Source organism: Centropristis striata, chromosome 18 (genome assembly GCF_030273125.1).
Source record: "Centropristis striata isolate RG_2023a ecotype Rhode Island chromosome 18, C.striata_1.0, whole genome shotgun sequence".
Classification (NCBI taxonomy): domain Eukaryota; kingdom Metazoa; phylum Chordata; class Actinopteri; order Perciformes; family Serranidae; genus Centropristis; species Centropristis striata.
Window position 1 is genome coordinate 21191755 of NC_081534.1, and position 18255 is coordinate 21210009.

General features: G+C 37.6%; 1 protein-coding gene across 1 annotated transcript in view; it reads left to right on the forward strand.

Moving 5' to 3' along the window:
- The first annotated feature begins 345 nt into the window (after positions 1 to 345).
- Positions 346 to 18255, forward strand: part of bach2b (BTB and CNC homology 1, basic leucine zipper transcription factor 2b) — an 88001-nt gene continuing 70091 nt past the window's right edge. The window contains exon 1 of the mRNA XM_059356199.1: positions 346 to 535. The gene's annotated coding sequence lies outside the window, so the exon portion shown is untranslated. The remainder of the gene's footprint in view (positions 536 to 18255) is intronic.

Genomic DNA, 18255 nt, shown 5'->3' on the forward strand with positions numbered 1-18255 from the left:
GTGCACCGAGAGAAGGGGGGCTGGCGGGGGGTTTATGCCGCCGAACCAGCGAGCACGAGGGGAGGGATTTGAGTGAGCAGCCAGCAGTGCGATTCTCCAAGCTCCGCTGCGCACGTTCTCAGGAGTACGTGCGGTCTTTCCGCAGGCACCAACGCAAGGCCGCACCGCGCTAACGATGTTGTGAATGAGGGGATAGAGTGACGTCAGCGGCCGAATGTCAACAATGTAGCGACTGAGAGTAGGCGTTCCAGTCGAGTGTAACAAACAGCGGAGACGGAGCGGCACGCCGCGCTGGATCACCACGCACACATACACACGCGCGCGCAGTCGTAGGCTACACACAGCGGCAACAACAGACCGTACAGACGTTGTTTTTCTGCAAGTGAGAAATAACCGAGTTGTAGCAACAGGAGAAGAGGTCACTTATCTGCAGCCTGGAGGCTTTGAGGAAACGACAAAGCGAGTCATCATGTGAAAGAACTTATGTGGGAAACGGACAAAAGGGCTGGAATACGAGCGGAATAGAAAGTAGAAGGTGAGCTGGCATGCATTTCTCCCTCTCTGATCAATATCTCGCTGTGTTTTATTTGTGAAATCACCGTTTGTCAATCTCAGTCTGTTTTTGATGCTCTCATAAGCGAGTTGCAAACTTGCATAAGTGTCGCAGCGGTGGGCTCCAGCCAGGAGAGTCCTCACTGTGATCTATGGAAAAAGTCACTTATAGAAAAAACTGAAAAACCGCATGCATGTCTCTATAGAGACTCTATAAGGCTTGGCGGTGGTGCGAATATTGAAGGGTGTAATATGTTGGGGTGTGAACGCGGGTTCAGGAGTGAAACACAACTCTATACCACATCCTGTTATGCTTTGAGTCAGTACGCCGTGTGCGCCTCTTTTTCTCTGTTTTTGCAAAGTAGATGCGTTGGTGATCCCAGAGGAGGGTCAGGCACGCCGCCGCTGCTACAGGAAAAATACTACATAAAAGAAAACGCTGTCACTTGCAGCGTCATTACACACCTCCGTCATTCACTAAATGTACATTCATCAAATTAATTTGTAGCTTAACATAATGCATATTATTGCTGTTGTTATTAACTGTTGTTATTATGATTATCATGATTATTATTATTATTATTCAGTGCACTCAAAAATGTATTTACCTCATGCCCAATCTGAAATTAGAGATTATTACACCATCTCATTAATCAACATTTAAAAAAAAAAAATCATCCAAATATTTGCTGTGTAAGGACAAGCCATTTGCTCCGACAGCCAATGGAATCTTCTTACTCGCTCTACGGTGTCGTTTAAGAACCCATGTTTTCATTACCATTACCATTAACCCCTTAAATTACAAATATGGGGATCAAGCTCTGTTGCCGTCATCTTGCTGATTATAAATTTAAAAAACAACAAACAAAAAAAACACGGGTCATTTCCTAATGAAGTGGTGACTGAATCAAAACAGCTGCGCCTTTACGCGCGGTCCTGCATTGTCATGTGGATGTGCTGCAGTAGTGGCTTAGTCAATCCCTGTCAGTCTTATTATGTTGGCGTCAGCGATGTAGTGGTCAATTATGCTGCGATGCAAGTCGATGATAAGGTTTCACAAAATGATATATAAAAAAATGAAATAAGGTATTTTGGGAGGGAAAACACCTCAACCTTAAAAAATCCCCGAACACACCAGTTTGATGACACATGCTGTCATGCAAACGAGCCATTCACGTCTTAAAGATTGGAAAATTCAAAGTGGTTTGTATGTGTTTTGGACAAAGTTTACCATGACAATAAATCAAGCTTCATCAGCCTTCATCGTCCACGTTTGCGGAGTCTCTCGTGGAATAAAGGCAGCATGTGTCCACAGTGTCCAACAGCCCGTGCCGTGTCTTGGCCAAACAAAAAGGCAGAATGAATGTGTTTATTTCGGGATACTATTGTTTGATCGCCACGTGTTTGGCGACAAGGCGCATGAAATCACAAGGTAGTGGAGTGATGCTGCCATTAATGCGGTGATACAGCATTTTGAGGAGCAGTGACATCCACTGCATCACAGCCTCTTTGTCTGTTTGTGCTGATGCAACGCGATGATGGCACTGAGGGGATCGCAGCATCACCCTCCATCCTCAACCATTCCTTACATCATGTGTCGCGTTTCTGCCCTTAATTCTTTGAAACATTTGTAATGATTGAATATTATGAGTCCGTGCTGCAGATGCTTTTTGAGTGCCTGCTGAGAAAAACAGTGTTGTCGCGTTAATATCTAATCATTGACATTTTAAAAGAGCTGAAATGAAAACACATTGTCACTGACATCGCTCTGCTTTCACAACACGTGCATAGCGGCAGCACGCACGCAGTTTTACGCAGGGAGCCTTTTGTTCTGTACAGTAGCCCCGCTGCCTTTCTTTTCCCATGCATGGCAATCCCCTGCTTATTGTCAGGGGGAGGAGGGGTGTCCAAAACTGTACACCCCACAGTGACTCAGTCAGGCTTAAATGCCACTTCATCATATCTGCCAACGCTTTATTTCTGCTTATATTATCACCTGAAATGTCCAATGATGTTTCTTTTTTCTGCATCAGCATTTTCTATTTTCTTTGTCCAACTATAAAGAATAAAAAATGACAATTTTACCTCACTAGCAAATTATGTACAGTATATCACAATGATAAAAATACTTTAATGATACATGATTTTTTTTTTCCACTGACTAATGCTTTTGTGGAATATTTTTATTTATTAGTGGAATAAGACATTTTTCTGGGGTTTTTTTCAAATATCTAAATGTGAATAAGAATATGTTTATGATATAAAGTATATGATGCTACATGTATGCACAAATGGCATTTAAAAAGACATGTCACACGACATGACTCCATAACAGAAAAAAACTGCAATAACGTTTGTTTGTTTTTTACGTTTTTCTATTTCTAATAGCAATTCCATCTAAATAATTCAGTCGGTTCAAATAATTCTGTAAAATGACAACATGATTTGAGCATAATATCCCAATGTATTTCACTGAATGGCATTAAACAATGATATTGAACTATTTCCCACTTATTGCATCACAATTTTTTGAATTCCCCCACTCTTCTGCTCCTTCCATTATTGTTAAAGCCGCAAATTAGCCGTGTTGGTTGGGGTCAGGGCTACTGCCAGGACTTTAGAAATACTGCTGACATGATATACTCACCACCCTTCACCACACATGGCATTTTGATCAAACAACAGAAAGAAAGAAAGAAAGAAAGAAAGAAGAGAGTTCTTTAGGCACTCCTAGTGAGAGCAAATAAGAGATGTTACATTTAAAGCGTATATTTTTTCAGACCTATTGAAGGCAGAGCAGTTTAGACATAACATCTCATCAGGACATGATGAGTTGGATGTCCAAACTGTTCTGCCTTCAATGATAAAAATGATAATGATAAAAGTGAGACACCAGGTATTTTTCATATTTGATTCACTCACTTATCTATTCAATATATGAAGGTTGAAATACTGCTTTCTTCTCATTTACAGGGACATAATTGTGGTGTGGTAATACAAATATTTCATTGGCATTAAAATTATCCAAGTGATATAGGTATATAATAACTCTTCTGAATTACTCACCATAGAACAGAAAAATGTAAACACATGACATTGTTGTCCAAAATGGGAGCTAAAGCCCTATTTTGGAAGTCCACCTCTTTAAAAACATTTTTGGTTAAAGCATTTACAATTTCTAATATAAAAACATGCACCAACACACTTTTGAGCAATTTCAAGCTTACACTTCCTCTATTCAGTGCAGCCCTCACATTCTGTCTCAACTGCCAGTGCAACAATATAAATTAAGCAAGAGCCCACTGAGGTCCTTTAAGAAAAGATACGTCATAATGTTATTATATAACAAAGAAACATCTCTCAAGTTGAGCTTGGTTTGAGAACATTGCTCAGTGTGGGTGAGGTTGTTTTGGGGAGCTCAACATAATAGGTCCCTCAGGGTTCCTCGCCGCAGCTGAAATCCCACACGGCAACAGGATCCCTTCATGTGACCCTGCTGGTCCCCCCTTCAGGCTTTCCATTCTGAAGCGTCCAGGGCTAGCTCCTCCAGCTTTCTGCTGAGCCTGTAGTAATTCTTTTTTTAACGTTGCTGAAGTTCCAATCTAGTTAATTAAAATGGTGATGACAAAAGAAGCTGCAGAAGTAACCAGGCACTTATGGGTTAATGATTCATGAAATTATAGTTGGAGTAGGATGTGATGGAGTGATCTCTTCGTGTGATTGTAGATGGATGTTGTCCAGAAAACAACCGCAGCTCAAACTGCATCATTTTTATTCTTATGAATCATAAGATCAAGTGTGGTTTAAGGAAACGTAGATCCCCCTTAAATAAATCAACAAAAAGATGTAAATACCCATGTCTTGCATAGATTCTTTTCTCTGTATCATTAAAGGATCGTTTGCATCACTGAGGATATTTGAGCAGCCCCCACCAGCTCAGCTTAACATCCCAAGTCAGTGCCTTGGCCAGAAAAAAAAGAAAAAAACATGTTCCCATAGCTCTCCCACGTCAGCACAAAGGCATGTTTGACTGGGCTGCTGCCAGTGTGAGGCGTCGATGGAACAGCACTGCTGGGAGAAATCTAAGATCCTGCACATTACACCAAGGGCTATTGTCCCCCCCTCCTCTCTCTCTCTCTCTCTCTCTCTCTCTCTCTCTCTCTTTTGTGATCCTTTCCTCTCTCCATCATATCATGGCTGCTTATTCTCCTTCTCCCACCTTTCACGGCAGCGTTGTGCACTAGCACTATCTCTCACCATGTGAAATCAGATTGTATTATCCCAGCAGACCCAGCTGCCATCAGTCTGCGGTTGCAGAGTCAGTGCCTGTCTGTTTGTTTGATGCTCAGCAGAGACACTTGCCAAGAAGCTATCAAATCTTAAACACCACAGGCTGATTTCTGATTGTTCTGTTTTTTCTTTTTCTTATGCTGCCTGTAAGAAATTATCAAGACACGTAAATCATCCTGATAGTTGCGTCAAACCTATTTGATGATCTCACAGACTTGTCCTGTTGCCTCCAGCAGAGAGCTTCACCTTCTGCACTAGTGAGTTAATCCTCTTTAGTAACCCGTCCTGTGTTCATCCATAAGTTAACGGCGCTAAACATATTGAGCTAATAAAACGATGCACATCTGGTTCTAATAGCTTTGGAAAATCAAACATTGGAAGGGAGGAAGAGGGAGGGCAGGAGGTTTAGTAGTTTCTGAAGCAGTTTAGAAGAATGAACCGTGTGTAAAGTGGCATTCGGTGAATAAAGAGAAAACATTTAGCGCAGTGTAATGAGCTGTTTGGATTGGATTAGCGTAGCACTACTACTACTACTGGAAAGGGAGTGGAGAACAATGCAAAACACCCTCTGATCTTCTCAGACTAAAGTCAGTTTAATAACACAATTTAGAATTCTGAGGATTAACTTTTAAGAGTTACATTTCCCTTGAATTATACACAATTGAATTTAAATTTGAAGTCTGAAATCTTCAGAAGCATCTGTATCTGTATCTGTTATCATAGAATAATAATAAATTAAACAATAAGATATTCATTCAGAAGCTCTGTTTTATTCACATTGCCTTAATCTTCCTCTAGATTCTGCAGGAAAAATTAAACACAATATTTGGAAGGGTTCCTGAAGCGATATTTTAAAATTGACTTCATTTATTTTACTTTTTTCATTTATAGAAATTCTCAGTTGTCAATAGTTATTTAATTTAATTGAAAATTTAACTCATAATTAGTTAATTTCAGATTTCAACTCATATATTAGAATTCTGAGAAAAAGAAAAAAAATGCTGCGACTGAAATCACTCCCTTGTTCACTCACTCTCCACTCTTTATAGACAATCAATAGTTTTCTCACTGGTGAGGAGTTACTTTGGAGGTTTCGGACACTTATTAATCATCATCATTTTGCATCATGACTAACTACAGAGCAACTCAACATTAATTTCATACCTATATAATCTGTATATAATACAGTAAATGTTCTCCTGTTCTGACATAGTTCTGAGAATTTACTTGACTTTAATGTATATTCTCAGATATCTAAACATTTATTTCAGAGCTCAAATATGTTTTATTGTGTTTTGTTGTATTTCTTCTGTTGTCAGTTGGACAGTTCAGTTGTTAAATTGCCACTGGGACATCTATCTTGATAAAAAATAACTAAAATTTAACATGTGTTGTCTCATGAACACACATCTAGTGCTGTACAGAACAGTCATTTAACATTTAAATCATTCGGCCCCTTTTATTGAGAATTGGGGGTTGTCGGTAGTGGATTTTTATGCGTAGATATGACGTTAACAATAGATTCCACATAGACGTTGTATACATCAAGCTGGGGATCTGAAGATTAGTTTGAGATGGTAATTAATCAACTTATCAATTAAGTAAACCTATTAAGGTGTATAGGGGTTTAGAACATTAATGTGTGGCTTTTGAAGTCCATATCCATGTCCCATAAGTTGCTGCAGCAATTTTGGGTTTGATACAATTTCTTCAACACATTTGCAGCTGAATTAGGCAATTGTCTTAAAAGTTGTGAATGGATAAAAATGGTTGAAAACCTCTTCAGAATATTACATCGATACACCAAGCCTTTTGGAACAACACAGAAAAAATCCATGCTGATTTGATTTAAAAAATGTTAGACATTTTGGAGATTTCTGTATTTTCCGCAATTATTTGACAAACACTTCTGGTTTTAAACTGCTGAGAAACCCCCTTATTGTCAATATACCTAGGAAATGTATTCATCTTCAGAATGCTCTAGTCTAGTCTCTAGTTTATGGTTGTAAAGTTTCTGTGATTAAGTTAGTGTTTGATGAAGCTTTTGCATTTTAAGTGTTTTATATTCCACTGAGTTGTGTGTAGTCTTTCTGTCATTACTAAGGGTGATAGAATAAGTGTTGCACAATGATTGACATGTGTGCTACAGGCCCCCCACCCCCACGTCAAATGGGAAAATGGCGGCTAAAAGAGTCACATCATGTGCTTTGGTTGTGTCTAGCTATTCACCTTGGTAACAGTTATAGCCATTACAGCAGCATGGAGCTATGCCAGCTCCTCCATATATTCATGTTGGGTTTTCTTAGGGTTATTGAGGTTATCATAGTAAACACTGTTTTCTGTGTGGTCCCCAGTGGCCACCCCCTGCTGCCACTATAGAAATGATATGCATACCATATCAAATTAGAGTACTTTGCTGTGAAAATGAGGCGGTTTCAAGCCACGACATTTACGGCTCTGTAACGTCAAGTCTACACTATGAAAGCGGCAGAAGCGGGATGCCTCGATAAAGTGATCCTGGCTCTGTAACGGGATGTAGTGTGTCTCCAGGGTTAGGCCTCCTCTGGTGTTTGCAGCTCCTCACCTTGTCCTCCTGACAACTAACAGTTATAGTTGTTCCACAATTCAAAATCCTCCCCTTGTCTGGCAGCAGTTTTCTCTTTGCAGCTGCTGAGTCAACCATAAAGTGGAAGCTCTAACTGACCAGAGAACAGCCTACGTTTCAGTCTGTCCACCTTAAACCTAATCACCCATACAATCTGAGCCATTTTATTTAATACAATGCTCTTTGTGATGCACAATTCTTGCATCAAGTTTTTTTATCCAATCAAAGTGACCACCATTTATTTTAAAGCGAATTAAAAAAAAAAAAAAGTAATCATCTGGATTTAGACCTCTATCAAAATGCTCTAAGTAATGGAGAGATAAACACATGATCCAGGTGTTTTTCATTCAAGTACTATAAGACACATAGGCGTTATCAGCGGTTAATATTCCCATAAGCATGGGTGAGTAGGACCCTGCTTCACCTTCTAGTAGGTCCAGCAGGTTGTTATTAGCCCATTGAATGGCCAGACGCTGAAAACTAAACTGTAATACTGAGTTAAAAGGCTGCAGTTTTTTGTTCAGTTTACGCTACAAAAGTAATTATTTAAGGTAAGAGCAAAATAACTTCCTGGTTAGGTGTCATCAAAGATATTTAAAAAAGTAAAATAAAAGCATGTTAATGTGGAAAGGGAAGTTGTTACGAGCCCAATGTAAGCACGGGAAGAGGCATAGTTAAGTTGGTAACATAGAAACATGATGCATGAAACAAAAACTTTCCTGGTAAGGCGTTAATAAGATGAAAAAATAAGTGCACGGCCACTGCTCCTAAGCATGGTGTGTTCACTAAGAATGGGTTAGATATAATAAGAAGCAGAAGAATGCTGTTGTGTGCTTCTTCCACTGTAGTCTGAGGTCATATCCTTATGTGACAGCCTTTTGTTCTCACATTGAAGTGCACACTGCAACAATGAAAATTGCAAGTGCTGTTGCAATCATCACTGTTTAGTTTGTTATTCCAGTGTATGAATATGACAGTCACTACTGTTACATACTGAGCAGCTGCTGCTGTTTTGGGGTTTTGGTTTGTCTTTAGAATCAGACAGACTCCTGAATGCTGAAAGCAGGACTGCTGTGATAAATATGACACAAAAAAAAAAACTAAATTAAAGGCCATTTGTGGACTTCTCTCATCTAAATACATACTGGAGTGATTGTTTTTCAAGAAGAAAAGAAAATAGTCCTAAATATAACATACAGGTATCTGAATGTTAGCTTATAATCTTCCTATATCATATACATTACAAATATGCCATTTGATGCCAGCCTTTGGTACATGACTGTTACCAAAAAGTAAGTTAAAATCAGTTAAATTACTTTATTTCTGATTGTTTTACCATTCAAAATGACATATATATACATATATGTTTTTATATATATACTCTTACTATTATCTTAGTAATATATATTACATTTGAACAAACTTCAGAGGCATATTTTTATTATAAAATGGTTAAGTTATTTAATGTTGTGTATAAAATAAAGAATATTGAATGATGATGACGACTCACATATTAGTATCAAAGTCCTCAAAGTGGTCACGTCATTTTGCACCAATCTCATTTCCCTCACTTCACTGATAAAAGTAATGTTCTGTGTTTTCTGATGAGTCTTACTGAGTTACAATGGCGTCATCGTCACTGACTGAAATTTCAACCATTAGTTGTCAGGGGCCAAATGCAGCTACTTCCCATCTTGCTTGAGGGCTGGACGTTTCCTGCCAAGGTCGTTTTGTTTTCCCCCACCTCTCTCTCCGTTCTCCGGGTCGATGGGAAAAAGAAGCGGCGCTCAGTCAAGCATAGTGGAAGGTATTTCAAACAATCAGCGGATTCCTGCTATAGGGAGTGGGATCATTGTTTTAGGGAAAGAGGGGAGGGAGCTGGGATGAGCCTTGTGGCAGACGTTGTTGTCCATCCGCCAGAGCTGCTCATTGATCACTGAACTTGGAGGTGACACTGGCTGTGGCAAAGCTCACAATTCCTCCCTAAATGGATTTTTTTTACTGCTTTGCACATCAGAGACACCCCGCAAAAACAGGACATTCCCATTGTGCCTGTGAGGCATGTTAACACGGAGCTCTGACATCTGTGGCTGATGAATGAAGAGAAAATAGAAAATAATAGGCATGCTTCTGTGAGGTCAGAGTAAACAACTATTGATCAGTTGATGCACACAACAATTTGATCTCTTGTTTATTTTGTGAGCTCACTTAAGAAAAGATCTGCTCTTGGTTCATGTGCATCATTATCGCTTCATGATCTCAGATTTGACAATGACATAAGATTATTAACTCTACTGCACAACATCCTTTTCTAAAAATGAAAGTTAACTTACAGTACAAAAAACATACATTATCTTGTCACTTAATCCTCATGGCATCTCTGCATGCATTTGGTTTATCTGTCCAAAGAGATCTGTGCACTGCAAAAAAGGGGTGTCTAAAAACAAGATAAAAACACTAAGTCTGAGGGAAATTATTTTGCTGCATGGACAGATAAATTCACTCGACAAGATGTCTTGAATTAAGATGTTAAATCTAAAAATAAGCATGTTGAACACTTAAAATAAGAAATCAACTCTCAAAATAAGATAAATTATCCAATACTTCTAAATCTAATCGTTTTTTTTATCTTGATAAAAAACAAATAATTTGCAGTGAGTTTGAAATGTCTGCTTCTATCATGACACAAAGCATGCATAGTTCAATTGTTTTTATAGTAAATTTGCAAATTGAGTGCAGTTGTAAAATCACAAGAGACGCAGTTTAAAGGAACTGACAGCTGCTGGCACCAAATTTACTCAGCTGTCGCTAATTAATGTGAAATCCATAAGGTGGACAAACTACAGAATAAAACTGTTAATAGCTTGAAATAAGAATCAACAGCAAAATCTTTCCAGAAACAGAATACCTATTAGTTTAATATCTTCTAAGTAATTGCATCTTCTGTTATCTGCACGGCTTGATACAACTAGAAGTAAATAGGGTTTATTTTTTAGTTTATGTGAACCAACCTCTTAACAACTGCATGCATTTTGAGGCAGTTTACTATAAACAGAATCATATCTTCACTGACGTTGTTGAGGCAGTGGAGTGTAAAACAACAAAGCATCTTTAGTGTGCGGTTTGGTAAAGAAGTGCAGCTGTAAAGGAGTTTGTGTGAGGGAGGAGAAGAGGGATGGAGGGGGGCATCCTGTGAGACCAGCACAGGTGGTTGGGAGGGGGTTGGTGTAGTGGTGGGAGGGGAGGGGGGAGGTTGTGGGCGTGGAAGTGCAGTAATGTGCCCACTTCCTGCACCGAGTCTCTGTGCTGTACTGTAAAATAGTAAGCATACAACGAGATCAGCAGGATTTGCCGACGGTGGCTTCCTGCCATTTCACAGCAGGCAGCCATAGGTGGAGATCCTGCTCCAGTGTCCCACTGTGCCTCATAGCTTTCCTTATGATGTTAGGGTTGTTTTTTTTTAAATCATGGCACAGGAAAAGGAGCATGAAAAGAATCATTAGTTCTGCAGCAAGAAAAAGCTGTGAAATGAAAACATATAAAGCTGAGAGCAGGACGTTTACTCTGAATAAGCCTCTGAAAACAATCACAAGTCCTCTCAGCGCATGTTCACATCAGGCATGTTTTAAGCAGTGCAGTCATACTTTGGAGAGTTCCCCCACGATCCCCGAAACCCTACTATCCTCTTTGCACACTCATTTTTTCGTAGATCCGTAATTATTGGTTCGTTGGTATTTCAGTTTTTTCCAAAAAAGGAAAGTAACAACTGCAACATATCTTTGTTCAGCAATGATGCTTTAGAATGTTTCACCACCAATGTGATGACTGATGCTAGAGGCTACGATGTAGATCCAGACCACCAGGTTACATCCTTATTTTCCTGTTTAAAAACATCAGACTAGTTTAAGATCTAAACTTTGATATATTTGATCAGTTGAGATTAAATTGTACCCTAAAGCAGCATGGAATGACTGAGGTTCTAGATATGGTTCAAACTAGATTTACAAGCAGTTCTGTTTATAGTAAATTAAGTAGTGGATACCATCCATGCCTACATTAGATCACATGACAACTTCTGCCATGTGAACCCCCACAGATACGTGGATACAGAAAGTTTACTTAGGAGTAATGACTGGAATTATGGTTTTCTAGTGAAAGCCTAGTTAATCCAGCTCCTTTTAGGAGGTGACTTAGAAATAGAACAAAACCCCTGCACAAATGTTAAGATTTTTGTGTGTTTTCCTACAAGCAGCCTGGATAAGTATGTTCCAGCCTCCAACATGTAGATCACATTTGAGAAAAATAAGTAATGGCACTCCGAGAAGACACGAGATACTTAACATTTAAGAGTAATAAGGCAAGAAAAACACTGCACGAGTGAAATTATTTCTTTAAGACTGAACGTTTTTTAATTCTTTACTGCTTATTTATTATGTTCAATATGTTCATAAAACAATACATATTACAATAATTATGATCAATCAGTATTTTACATACATGTCTCATCATTCTACTCAAAATTTGGAACTAGAATGTAAACCAGAGTAACTAGAGGAAATGACCCCAGAGAACAAAGTTTTAGTGGTATAAAAAGATGGATACTGCCATCTGATAGCTGGGAGTTACTCATTCTTGCAAGACTTTAAGTAATAAAAGGTGCTTTTAATGGTGTGACATCCATAAATTAAGGCAAAAAAACATCAAGCCAGTGTGAGCCCTGGTGTGTTTGGAAGAGTGAACCTAAATGACCCAAGTCAACTCTGAAGCAGCACAGGGAACTAACAGCAGGTGTGATCTAAGTTCATGGTCAGTTCAGTGGCTGTCCACCTGAGTCTCTCTCTGGCCTGCAGAGAGTAAGCATACTCTTGTTGTGTACCTGCAGCAGCCCTGTTCAGCCCACTGGCCGGGCCGTGTCATTAAGGACAGATGGTGAAAGGTCAACAAGGCCAAGTTGTGCATGGTTCAGTGTTGATACTGAGTCACAAGATCTGTGTCAGCCAAGCATGTTAAAACACCTGCCTGCCTGCCAAACCTGCCTCTGACTTTGAAACCATTAACTCATGGTTTATATCTTTGATTTTACAGGTGAATTATTAATAAGAATATTTGTTTCCTCTGCTTCTGGAAATAACATCTTAGTGGTGCTAAACCATGTCATGAGTTGTTTCACTCCTTGCTGTTTTGAAGCATTTGTACCCGCTTAGCACCACCTGTTTCAGTGTGTGGTTGTGTGTGTGTGTGTGTGATTAAATATCTTCTTTGTTCTTACTTGAAGATGTATCTTTAGGTTTAGGTTTAGGTTTAGGTTTATTTTGCACAGTTAGAATTACATAAAATGACAAAGATGACAAATAGTGTATAGTGCAGGGAGAGGCAGAAAATCCATATGGGCTTATTTAAAGCCTCCACCTAAAATTAACTGCAATCATTGCCGTCTTACCATACTACACTGTAATAAATAAATAAAAATTTGGTCTGGCAGCAAAACAATTATCTTCAAATAACAGTTAACAACCGTAAGTCATTAAGCAGATCATTTCTTTAAAAATACGGTTAACATTGATTAAATTTATGTATTTTTTTTATATCTGTAGAATAACTAAAGTTGTTTGTTTTTTTTACTTTAATTTGAATATAAGTGTTTGGCAACTGCCAGACGTTGTACTTTTAAAAAAAAAAAATTACATTCTATTTAAAGTTTGACTGGAAAAATAACTTTATTTTTACATTTTTGCAATATGATTTGTATTCTTTTAAGGCTTAATTTTTACATAGAATTCACAGTTTTTTAACATTTAAGACCATTAAGCAATTTAATAATCTTGTAAAAGAAATAAAAAATAATAATAATTCCCATTATATTTGTAAAAAGAGTAATTTACTTTTTTTTTTGTTTTTTTTCACTTAATGTATAAAAAGAAGAAAACCCCTGTAAAATAATACAGAAACATTCTGTGAAAGAACTAAAACATTTTACAGTGTAAACAAGCTGTAAAAGTATGTTGAGTGAATAAAAAGTAGTAAATTGTAAATCTATTATTTAATTCAGGAACTGACAGATCAGTTAATAAATCAGACAGATTGATCTTGGTAGCTTTTGGAAAAAAAACACTGATTAATTAGCAAGAGCATGATTTTAGCTTTCTGGAATAAAGTATTGCACGTGTTTAAAGTCCAGTTTCAGAGGCTTTCCTATAAAAGGAGAAATTGAGAAACAAAGGCAGACACAGTGAGAGTTAGAGAGAGAGGAGATCAATAGTCACGGCTGCATGAAAGGATGGAGCAGCCGGCCATTTAGATGGATTACAGTAGCCCAGCTTCCCTTTCATCTCACTCAGGGATTGTGTCTGGAGGGGAGGAAGCAAATTGGTTCTCATCATGCTTAGCAAGTGCTACTCAGTCTCATTCTGATTCTGTTTGAACACTGATGTATTTTCCTTCAGGATGATACAAGAGGAACATTAATGCTGCACTTTACGCCAACAACCACAGTCATCTTCTCCTCCAAGACCACAAACAGGCTGATCTATCTCACTTAGCGCTGCTGCTTTTTTTCCTAAATGTGATTCATCAGCGGGCTGTTGCAACAGTCACAATATGTCGCGAACGTGCAGCCCCGAGCACATTTTCAGGTTGAGCTGTGTGATTGTTATCAGTTGACACCGGTGGCAGAAAGGAAAAGGCATTTTCTTCATCTGATGTGAATATGAAAGTAAGGATTTCTTTTACTAGGAGCACACAGGAATTAGCTCTCACTACAGTAAGTTCATCTTCAGCAGTCTATACTTTAAACTGCTCTATAGGTTGGATTTGACTCTGGCTGCAAAAGCCCTCCAGCTGATTCATTTGCACTAATTCCACTTGTTTATTGTTTCATGATTGAACTGGTGTAGACATAATGAGGCAGACAACTTTACTAGTACCAAAGTAGTCAAATTTAAGCATTAATGAGTTAACTTGTATCAGTAACAGACTTCATTTTTGTAAATTATAAGAAAAGCTTATCATTTGGTATTTAATTATTAATTAATCTCTTTTATTTTAAATTAATACAGTAGTTCAGTGTTCATTCTCGACTTTGGAAATAGTAATTTGTCAAGAAAAATCATAAATCAAATCCTATTTTTGGTATTTTTTTGGATATATTTATAACTGATTATCAAAGTTGTTCATTGGGGGCATTTTCTGTTAAGTTGTTTTAATACTACTAAAAGTCAGTCATCAAGAAAAGATCTATGCCGCTTTAATGGTTTCAGGTTCAGCTTTGTAAAATCAAATACTTTTTATTTTCTTTAAGTGGATTCATCTTCCCTTTTTATCCTTCTATATTTCTTATTCTTGATTCAAGAAAATTCCGGTAACGCTTTATATTAAGGTCCTTGTAATAACCATTAATTAACAAGTAATAAGGCCCTTGTAAGTCCTTACAAGATGCTTATTAACATTATTGTGTGTTTATAAGCTTATATAAGTGTTAATAATGGCAGTACAAACACCCATGACCCACCAATTTTGTCTTTGCCATGCCTTTATTAATCTTATTTTGTTTGCTTATTGATATTAAAATATACTTTATTGCTCATCTATTATAAGTTAACTATAAGTTAACTTTGCTTTTTGCAACTACCAGATCTAAAGCGAGAACAATGCCTTATTACTTGTTAATTAATGGTTATTAAGGACCTTATTATAAAGCGTTACCAAAATTCCTAAACAACTTGATGTACAGTTATTGAGGTTAGTTCTTTAAACCTGAATTCAATGCAAATGAATGACTCCCTAACATTGTTCTTAAATGTCCTCGTGCCCTGTCTTGCCATAGATTTTGTAAGATTTTAATAAGTGTTGGAGAGAGACAAAGATCTCTGACCAAACTTTACTTCTAGCCACAAAATCTCTGTTTGGAATCTTTGCATTTATATGATAGTGAAAGGACTGTGGTATGTGTCTCTGTAGCTTTCCTGAGATCGCATGAGTATTGTGGATGATAGGAGGGTCTGTCTTCACGCTGCAGGGACGTCCTCCCCGTGCACCAGCGACCTGCCAATCATGTACCTGACCTTGAGTCTTTCTGACTGATAGTGATGTAGATGAGTCTGTGTGACCGTATGCTGCTTGTGGATAAATGATCACTAGTCAACACCAGAAGATGAAGGACAAGTGTGTAAGTACTAATACGGCACATGCTCTCTTTTGTTTTTGTATGTCAAAACATTATTTTCTGTTGGCAGGAAGACTGTTTTTTATTTTTTCCTGTTGTGGTTGGAGTGTGTGAAGCCGAGGCAAACATTTGTCACAGTGACACACACAAACAGAAATTCAGACCGTTCTTTAGTCAGATTGCTTGAATTTATAATCTATATTTATTCAATATAGCATTTAAAATCCCTGCAGCAACAACACTTATGCCTTTATTTTGATGTAAAAATGTAAATGTAAATTATTTTCTCTTTTGAAGTAGAAAAAAAAAATTTAAAAAATTCTCCAATAAAACAAATCATTCGAAGGTGCTTCAAATCTTATGACATCACTATGTACTCACAAAAACAAGAAGAGAAAACCACACTGTTCAAAACTAATAAATTATGTGTATTTACATCTATAACTTACTGTTACAGAGGAAATTAAGCTTCCCTATCTGACTTCCTTTGCAGGTGCTCGAATAGCGGCTGTAGTAGACTTAATATTCAATGATAATTGATCAAACTGTGCCTTTTGTTCTCTCCTATGCGAGTGTAAATCTCTTAACAAGCCTCATAGCCATTAAAACTCACAAATTAAATAAAGGAAACACATTTAACCTTCTCCCTCTAATAATAAATCCTGGATACTCCATTGAATATGTATTTTTTAAAAGGGGAAACTATAACTCTTAAGTGACATGCTGCTCACAGATCTCTTTATGGCAGCTCTCACGTGTATATAAAGTCAGAACTCTTATCCCTGCTTTTCTTAAGAAGCTACTAGCAAACACAAAGGCGTCCTTTGTCCTGGAGCTGTTAGTCTCATAGCTAAAGTTTGTGACTTAGCGTATATAGTGACGTTATTAAAGCTGCTGTAGTAATAGTACAAGTTGTAATAGTTCTTAGCCCAGACCACGTGGAGTGCTGGCATCTGTGTGTCGCACCCTGAGACCAGCTCAGCGTGGAGACGTTTGTGGCATGCTGCTCTGGGCTATGAGTCTTGGGCCTTACTAAAATGCATATCTGAATGTACAACTGGAAACATAATTTACTTTTGCTGAGAGATCTATATGTATCTTTTTGTTTTTTGTTTTTTCTTCTTTGACTGAAACAAATGACTTTTTAGAAATGTAATTATCAGTATCTGTGGCTGGACACTAAAATAGTTTGTATATGATGTCAGTGTAAACAGCCCCCAGGCCAGTCCATGATGTCTTACTCCACACAGAGTTCTGAGGTCACAGGAGAGTTCATTGGGTTTATTAATGATACCAAGTGAAACATCATAGACATTCACTGGAAAAAATGTCTGTAGATTTTACGGTGAAAACCCGCTAAACCATGACAGTTAAAGACCTTAAAATGATAAATGGGTTAATTCAGTAAATGTATATACACGCCAAAACAGAATTTTTTACAGTTTAAAAAAAAACAAAAAAAACATTACTCCACTGTAAAACACACTGGCACCGTGTTTGTAACAAAATATACTGTGATGTATATACAAGCCATCACTGTAATTTTTGCATTTATTTTTTGTAAAAAAAAAAAAACTTTTTAATGTACTAAACACTATATCTCTAACAAGAATATACTCTAATATTTAATGGTAAAATCTTTAATTTATGCGGCAATTATAAAGTATTTTCTTGTCAATTATATGGCAGAACAGCGTTTCATTTGATGGAAAAACGTTTTATTTTTTACTGTACTATATGAAATAAAATGGCAATCTTAAACGTGAAATCAACCGCGTTTTCATTTTACCGTAATATTAAAAAGTTACACCGTATTTATTGGCAAGGGTTTTTTTACAGTGTTGTAATGCAGCCTCTTTAACTTGTTTAGTATTTCTTAGGTTTTGTAAGAAATGTCTCAAACTAAATCCTGAATCCTGAATGACTTCCTGTTTCCTGTTCTTGTTCAGGGCAACTGAATCTTGTGTGATTATTAAAACAATGTCTGGCAAAAAGTGGAGAAACATGAGCCAAACTGGAGGAGGAGACAAATGTGCCAAAAGAAAAAAAGTACGTAAATGTAATCCAAAGTTCTAATAAGTATCCCAAGTATCCAAAGGTTTTCTCTCTCTCCAAACGACATTCCCAACATATTTTCATTTTGTTTTAAAAACATTCTTTTCAAATGCTTTGTAAACCTGAGAAAACTGTTTCTATGAAATCTGCGAAGACTGCCATCATAGTGAGTTTGTTCAAAATCTTGAAATAATACAGGACTTATAAAAATATGAACTATAGAAAGCAGTCTGTACTTCAAAGACGTGCTTGTATATCAGAAACAAGTGAAAACATCCCATCACACTTGTCATACTTCATTTTGATTTACATCCAATCAGGAGCTATGGGGGTGTGTGTGAACCTCCTGCCCTCTAATCCAGGCTGTGTTTCAGCAGTGTGTGTTTTACAAAGCAGGAGTAATCCAAGCACACTATTCACACATGGCCCATATCTGGAAGTTTAAGTGCCATTGCTTGTTGCCGGGGTTTGTGTGAGACCTCTCTGAAGTATCTGAGCTCAACTGTATGAGCCTGTCTGCCTGTCTGCTTCCCATGATGCACCTCCCCATCTCCAGCCTGGCGAAGGCAGTGAAAGAGGCCATTGTTCCTGT